Source organism: Propithecus coquereli, unplaced genomic scaffold (assembly GCF_000956105.1).
Source record: "Propithecus coquereli isolate 6110/MARCELLA unplaced genomic scaffold, Pcoq_1.0 Scaffold419, whole genome shotgun sequence".
Taxonomy (NCBI): Eukaryota; Metazoa; Chordata; class Mammalia; order Primates; family Indriidae; genus Propithecus; species Propithecus coquereli.
This window is the reverse complement of record NW_012149941.1, coordinates 301,048-309,802: the sequence shown is the minus strand read 5'-3', so window position 1 is coordinate 309,802 and position 8,755 is coordinate 301,048.

The following is an 8,755-nucleotide window of genomic DNA, read 5'->3' as shown; positions in this document are numbered from 1 at the left end:
GCACACTTACAGCCCTGACTAAAGCATTACAAAAGTGATCCATGTAACCAAAAACATTTGTACCCCCGTAATATTTTGAAATAAAAACAAGAAAAAACAAAAACCGCCACAAATTTCACAAACTCTTTTCTTAACATGTAAGTCCAGGCCCCGGTCATCGCTCGCTTTGACCTCTGTGCCAAGCTTCTCTCTGGTGTCTCTAGTTTCCTTCTTGCCTCCCTCCATCAGGTTTAAACAAATTCAGATATGAGCTTTTAAAACCACAAATCAGATCACAAGATTCCCTTTTTAAATATTCTCTAAACTTCTCATTGGTCTTAGAACAAAATCCGCATCCTCCCTATGTCCTACAGTGGTCCTCACCTCTATCAGATCCAGTGACTTGATTTTATAAGCAAACATTTTTACTCACCCCGTTTACTCTCTCATAGTGAACTTTACAGATACTATAACCAGATTACCTATTAAAAATAGAAATACTGTCCTAATTTTACATAATGGAAAATAGAAAAAGTTTCTAAATAATGCAATATATATTTCAGTATGTACATGCATAGGCATAATTATACTAGAAGACATAAAGAAGTAGGTGCTTGCATCTGTAGGTAAAGTCACCAGGGATATGTGAGCGACAAATGTAGACTGATACAGGTTTGCTTGTCTGTGTTTTAACCAATGACTTAAACACCTCAAGCAGCATTGTTATAGTGACATATCTTGACAATGTTCTTGGTAATGTTCAGAACCAAAAGAAGTATACTCTTCCTTCAGTTTATAAAGTATTTGTGTTTCTGGAAAATTTAAGGATTAATGAATCTTTATGTATTCTTTTAAAAATTGTTATTATATAAAATAGAGTTAGATTTTAGGCTCAGATAATTATAACTTGGCATTTAATCTAAATGAATGCCCAGTGGGACATTAGAAAATCATTCAGGATGAATGACAACTCTGATACGTAGACTCTCTTGTGTGCTACAGGAAGCCTAGAAGTCCTAGCCTGAGTCCTCCCAATGCCAGGAAGGAGTTTCTTTGTGTTATTACCACTAACAAAAAAAACCCACCCTAATGGAGTTTCAGAAATGCCTCCAGGGGTGGCTGGCCCCATGGTTCCCATGGAGAACACCTGCTCCACAAAATCTGGCTCCTGACCTCTTTCTTCGCTACTTGTACCACCCACCAGGCCTCCCTCACGGGCTCCAAACTCATTGCCTTGTTCTCTCACTCTTAAGAGTGGGCAGTTGAATATGCTTTTATACACTTTGAACTGTTGTGTCACCAAATCTGTGCCTGGCTTGGCGGTTCTTGTCACTCAGGCCTAATCTCAAATGTTACCTTCTCACAGAAGTGCTCTCATCCCTGTTGATGTCACCATGCCGTTACCCTGGTGTATTAATACTTCCTTTGCAGCATATTTGATAGCACTTAATGCTATCTGAAAATTTTTTTGTGGAACTTATGTACATGTCCATTGTTTATTCCTTTCTTCAATTAGAATATGAGCTCCGGGAGGTCGGGGACTCCTGTCTGCTATCAAATATATTTTTAGTGCCTAGAAAAATGCCTGGCACATAGAAGGGACATAATAAATACATTTCTTGAATAGACTAGTAGCTCCTCCCTTGCATTCTTCAAGATAAAGATGAAATTCTTTAGCATGGCACTTGAGTTCTCTCAATATCTTTCCGAGCTTATATTTCTCCCTTTTTATCTTCTTTCACTCACCACTTCTCTCCTACTGTAGTTTCTCAAATATGCCATGCCATTTAATGTCTCATTGCTTTGCATGTTGTGTCTTCTCTGCCTGAAATTCAGAATGAAGTGAAGGTCCTTCAGTTTTCCTTTCCCTCCCATCCTAAAGAGGATTACACACTCCTTGCTCTGGAATAGCCCGGTGACTGTGCTTATGCAAGGAGGCTGTCTCTGTTGGGGTATGCATCTTTCTTTCCAACTAGACTTTGAGCTCACCGAGAGCAACGGCCACTTCTTAATCATCTTTATATGCCCGGTGCTCAACGTGATGCCTGATATGGATTAGGTTATAAAATTCAATTTCATTATGTTAAAGTTGGATTATTACCTCAGCCAGTTGAGATCATTTGGACTCTCAATTCTGCCATCCATTTCATTGACTACTTTCCCCAGTATCATATCAACTGTAAATTTGGTAAGTATGCCCAGGTGATAGAGATTTCATTGGGGCTCATAAAAGTGTAGGAATCCTTTGGATTTTCAATGAATGACAAAATGATTTCTGGATTGTTTTTATGGTTATTAATATTTCTTGAGTGTGGTGTATTAGGCATTTTCTAAGCAGTTTTTCATTGAAGGCTTTAGCAGTTCAGTGGTGAGAGTTAATGATATTAACCCTATTTTTCAGATTTAGAGTAAACTTCACAAGGTCATAGCCAGTAAGCAAAAAAAACATGAGTAACCTTGATATATTTGATCCCAGAGCCCACGCTTTTAACCACTATACTAAATCTTTTTGGTGCCATTTCTATATACCTGTATTTCTTAGACTCAACCATCTGGCCAAAATAGAGTTAATGGAGATGTTATAAAGTTAATCCTATTTTTTTCAGGATAAAGGAGACTTCAATCCCTCCTCTTCCCAAACAAGAAATGTTCTTTTGTTAATTATTGCTTTTTCTTCCCTTTTCTCTCTGTCGGGGAAGCTTGGTTTATTATGGGTCACGTGGCTGCAAACAAGTTAATGACAATTGATGTCCATCCTCTGCTCTCGTATCAGCAGCTCTGTGTGAGCATCCACTGCCCTTAGTGGGCATGGCCCTCTCCATCACTTTTCCCCCCGTAGGCTGAGGTTTTGCCTTAGCCAGTGAACTTTTAATCACTGTGAATCGCTAATCACCATAATTCCTCACTGTCCAAAGCTGCAAGTTCATCATGCGAATGGACCCTGTGTCCCTGTTAATCACAGTAATCGCTCACCACTCACGAGCTGTGAAAAGTAGTGACGAGTCTCCTTTCATCACTCAGCTTGCTCGTCATCTGAGGGAGGCTGGTAGGAGGGTCGTGATTCACCTAGCACAGACTATGGGGTGGCAGTGGAACGCCTGCGAGAACTGCAAGTTTCGGATCTCTGCTTTTAATTATTGTTTTTCTGAGTTGGCAAATGCTCGCCTCCCCACCCCCACAGTTGCTGATGCTAAAGCTCCCGTGGCAGGGTTCCCTCACTGGCCTCTCCTTTCTTTGGGTCAAATGAAGTGCTTGGTTGGCATTCTCCACTGGGCTTACTGACCAGGCCCTGAACTTCCATTCCAAGGTTAACTAAGGGTATTGATCTTATGCTTGGATTGTTTTGGTAGCAATAAAGCAGAAACCAATCCATCTGGCTCAATTATACAGGGATTTATTATAAGGAATCAAGGGCATATGTTTGACCCAAGGCCTAGAAATCTGACTATTCTTCAAGAGGGGCATACGCTGGACTTGAAAACCCACTAGAGTCAAGGTAGTTCTTCTATTAACCGTATTCTCCCTCTTCTCCCTCTTCTTCCACATAGACTGCTCTCTCCTTGTGTGTTCCACTATTTCACTTTTCTATCTTGCTTTGCTTCTTTCACCACCTCTCTCACCTTGATTATGGGATGTAGATCATAAATAACTTTACCAAAAGGGCAGTCTCAGTTTACATGTCCTGAGCAGTCCAGGGTTTGCAGCTAATTGAATGCACTTTCTGAATTCCACATTCTCTTCTCTCATCTCATGGTTCTTCAAGTTGTCTTCTATTTCAGACTCCACTCTCTCTCCATGTCCTCTCCCAGATTCACATTAGCAAGGTGGGGGAGAATAAAGTACCCGACATTTGTCAAAACTTTTCTCTTAGAACAGTTATTTTAAATTGCCCAAATAAAATTTCTGTTATAACTTTTCAAAAAGCTTTTAAAAATTGTCTGAATGGGCCAAAAATCCTAAAAGACAACAGAGAGAGAGAAAGAATATGAAAATGAAAAATGAATGAATAAGAGAATCCAGCCCCCTGAGGGCCTGGAACACTGCAGTGAATTTTTTTGTTTTACTTAATATCCATTTCTCACCTCACCCTCCTTTTGGAGAACTTTTCCCAATCTTCTTTTGGATAATTGTCTCTTCTTCACTGTATAGATTCTTGGTGGAATTGTCAATCAAGTTGCCCTAGTCAAGGGGTCAGCAACAGACCCAAAGAAGGCCAGCCAAATTCTCATTTTTGGGACTTCCAATATTTCAGAGTTCAGTGATACCAGGATGAAAAGTTTATTGGAGCTGATTCTTTGTAGTGCTCTCACTAATTGTTGATTCGTTCCTGCTACTTGGATCCCTGCTTCCTTTTTTCCCCTAAGATTGGTTTTTTAGTAATTTCTTTAATTCTTCGAATGATCCCATATCCTCCTAATAAAGCTGTTTTGCTTCAGTTGGCAAGAGCCAGTAATTTGTTTGCAAACAAAACAAAGAAACACCCCACAGATGGAGATACTACGTTACAGAAATTCTTGGTTCCATGGAATGTGTGTTGCCTGATCCTATGAACACAGTTTCTCTGTGATCGTCTGATGGGATGCTGAGAATTTAAGGGCAGGCTACCGTGGCTTAGTGCCTTGTTTATTTCAGATAGAATTGACAGAGTAAGTCATAATGAAATTGTAGCCATATACAGTCATGGTCGTATATATTTTGATCTGGGTTTTGGAGATATATCTCCCAGGTAAAGTCTAAGTAGCAACAACTCAAAATCAATCTAACTTCTAATATCCTGGAGCTTGCATCTCACAGCTTGCCGCCTTCTCCCTGTTTGTTTTATTAGCAAAGATTTTGAATGATCGGTGGTATAAGGTTGAGGAGGGTATAAGGTAGGAAGAGAGTTTTGAAGTAGTTTGGCAGTTGAGCAACACAAACAGGGGAATCTAGCTTGACAAAACAATGTAGTCCCCATCATCCCTGGGTGACTTCCTAGGGCCATACAAGGAAGCCCTGCTTTCTCTCTCCCTCTCTTCTTTTCCCTTCCTCTCTCTTTCTCTCCCTTTGTCCCTCTTCCTCAGCCTCCAGCCCTCTTCTCTTTCTCATGCACCTATCTTAGACAACCATGTTACACCCTGTTTACCTCTATGTCTAATATTAAGTAGCATCTCTTTCTCTCATGTAAAGATTCAAAGTAAAGACTTCAGAATCAGACAGAGTGGAGACTTCATTTCACTTCTGCCACTTTCTAGCTGTGTGACCAAGGGCAAGTTCCTGTTTCAAACCCAGTTTTCCCATCTTACAGATGGAAGGAATAAAAGTGTTCACGAGAGGCTTACTAGCAACGCACTTGACGTCGTGACTAGCTCACGGTGAGTGACTAAGGATTAGTAGCTGGTTTTATTAATGTTGTTATGTTCCTACTATTATTTTCTTCTGAAAAGGAAGAAAATTCCTTCTCACTCATTCTCAGCACTTACTACATTTATCCTTGTCTGCCTCTGTTCAGCCCCTTTTAACTCCCTCCCCTCCCCTCTTTTGCCCCATGATAAGGCCACTTAGAGGAAACCTAAGCTATGGAAAGTCATTCCTAGGAGAATTTTAGAAACAATGGGGAAATATATTAGCCTCCAGGAGAGTCTTGGTGGACTTCCCTTTACACTAGTGAAACATAATTTTAGATTATTGCAGTAATACCTTCATGGGATGTTTCCCTTTTTCTAAGTCTCACTTCTTAATCTTTTGAGAATTCAGATACATTTCTAGATAAAAGTTATAAAGGAAAATATGAGTCCCTAATGGTCCAACTTAGGGTGAAATCTCACTCAGCATCTTAGAACAAGTTGTAAATATAACAAGATTTTTGAATCTGAGACCACGATGGGTAAGACTATATCTATGTATTTATTATAACAATAATAATGAGTTGAAGTTAAATGATTAAATTTTTTGAAAATGCGTCATCAAAATTATTATATTAAGTAGAGCCTATTCACATTTTTTTGGTGGAGTCTTTTAAAATAATAGCTTCATTTGATGAATCTCTCTCCTTTCTCTTAAATGTTTGTTACTATACGTGATAAGTTGGTGCTGGGAAAACTTTTATTCTTTTTAGCCCAGCAATGTGTGAGAAATACTGTTTGTCTAGTCAAGACGGTCTCAGCTTGGCTGTTTTCCTAGACTCCTGATTCTACTTTAAGATGTGTGCTCTCGTTTATGGCCAACATACATGCGTATTTCTTACAGAGGCGTTAAACTTGGAAGCTTATCAATAGTTTGGAGTTGGAAGTACAGTAGGTCTAACGGGAAAACTTTGCTTTGCCGAATCATTAAGGCCCAAGCTTTAAGTGTGAAAGCCAACTGTGCTTAATCCACTCCCCATTGCCATTTCCAGCTGAAGCTTGGAACATGCTCAAAGTCAGGAGCTAAGTGGAAGCAGGGATCTAGTGACATAACAGGCTGAAGAGATTTTCTCTGAGTCAGAATTTTTCTCCAGACTGTTGTGGGATTTGACACTGGAGTGTAGCATTTCAATCTCTGTTTAATACGGGGACTTTGAAGGTACCCACATCCTCTGTCTTGGTTGTTTTTCCTTCTTACCATCTATGACAATGAATTCTATCTGATGGTACCACAGGCACATTGCCTGATCGCCCTCCTCAAATAATGCTTGATGGTTCAGTTCTCTGGAGTTTGCATTCAGATCTGTTTCACATCAAAATGCATTGCTCCGACTTGCATGATCCTCTGTAAGCTTAACTAGAGCACTTGGTTTCTGTTCTTCTCCCTAGGATATTTTCTGTGTGTGTCAGGGTGGGGAATATAAATTATCTTACTTTGAAGATGAGAATTAGGGAAATATTGAGGAGACCAAACAATGTTAGGAGGCAGAAATAAAACTAAAAGACCAATGATATAAAGAAATGGGAAAAATAAATGTAGAAAAGTATATATACAAAAGGAAAGTAAAATTGCTTTACTTCTGTGGTTAAGTGTAAGTCAAATATTTTTTTTTTAAATCTCAACTTGTTTATAAAACACAGATTCATCATAAAGTAGTGAAAATATTCTGAGTAAGTAAAGGAAAAAGTATATACCTCTGTTTCCCTCTCTCCTACTCTTATTCTACTCACAGGGGTGAGACGTATTAATGTATGTTCTTTCATTCACCTATTGGATTATCTTGGAGAAGCCACTGAATTTTTTTAAGCCTTAGTTTTCATATCTGTAAAGTGGGGATAACACCAGTTATTTATAGCATTGTTAAGAAGCTTAAAACATGTCATTTGTGTAAATGTGTATGGCACAAAATAAGAGCTCAATGACTATTGGATATTATTATTTTCCAGTCACATACAAACATATGTATTTCATAACAAATAAAAATGGTGCCACACTATGCATATGGTGATGTCAGTTACTATTTTTAAACTAACGACGTGCTGGAAACATTTAAAAATTATTTATGTATGCGTTATTATATTTAATGCATGCATATGATCATATCATAGTTAATGATGATTTTTGGGCTTTCTTTCTCTCTTCATACTTTCTCCACCCATATTATCTGTCTTGAGAAAATCCACATAAAGGCTTAGCATGTGTGTGCCTATATTTTCCTTCATGCTCATGTAATCATAGACAAAACACACATGCATGTTCATGTCATTGCTCTATAAAAATAAGAATATGGTATATAAATAAATATTTTATAGTATTTAAAATTATAAAATACCTTTTCCTGAGACTTTCTGTATTAACAGGGGCTAGAAAGCTTAAAATTTGAATTCATATCAGACATCTTTGCTGCTGAGGGTGTGGCAGGCAAGTGTCCCAGTGCTGGTCAACTATCCCCAAGGGAAGATCTGTTGTAAGCATTTCTAGGAAAGTTCATTCCTAATAAATGTAGTAAATTTGGCTTTATTGTTGTTCTTCTCCCTTCATACTTCTTATAAAGTGGAAAGGAAATCTGAAATGACAATACCATTTTTGGGTCATGATGAGACAAATGTAAGGACAAAAGCCATAATGCTAGTGGTGACATAATAGAAATATAAGAGGCTGAGTGCCTGATAACATTTTCAGTGGTGAATTAGTGCCACTGAATTAGTTCTGACCTCTGGATTTCTAAAATAAACCCAGTTTGCTTAAGACACGATCACTGGGTTTTCTCTTCTTTACAGTCACATATATTCTTAACTGGCACACAAACTCTTCCATATCTTGTTTTTGCCACCCAAATCTTGTTAAAGTTCTAATTGATTACTTATCATGGCACCATATTGTTTCATGGTGCGAATGACTGTAATTTAGCCTTTCTCCAGTTGGTAGATAATAAGTTTTTAAGTTTTTATCCAGTGTTTGTTTTGTCTTTTTTTTTTTTTTTTGCCACTTCAAACAATATTGTATTACACATCCTTAAAAATATATCTTTATGTAGTGGGACTTTTATTTTTATTGAACAAATTCTCAGGAGTAGAATTGCTGAGTCAGGGGTATAGATATTTTTAATTTTAATTAATGTTTCCAGAATGTATTCCAGAAAAGCCAGTAACTATTTACATTTTACCAGCAATGTATAAGAATAACCTTTTCCTTCCTACATCCCTACCAGCAATAGTTGTTATTGGTATTTTGCTAGTCTATTGTTTATAAAATCATAACTCATTATTGGATTAGTTCACATTTTCCTGACTACTGGTGATTTTAAGTCTTTTTCTATACTCTGTATACTCTGTTGACTATTTGGATTTTTTCTTCTGTGAATCCTATTCATACTCTTACATATTTTTTCTCT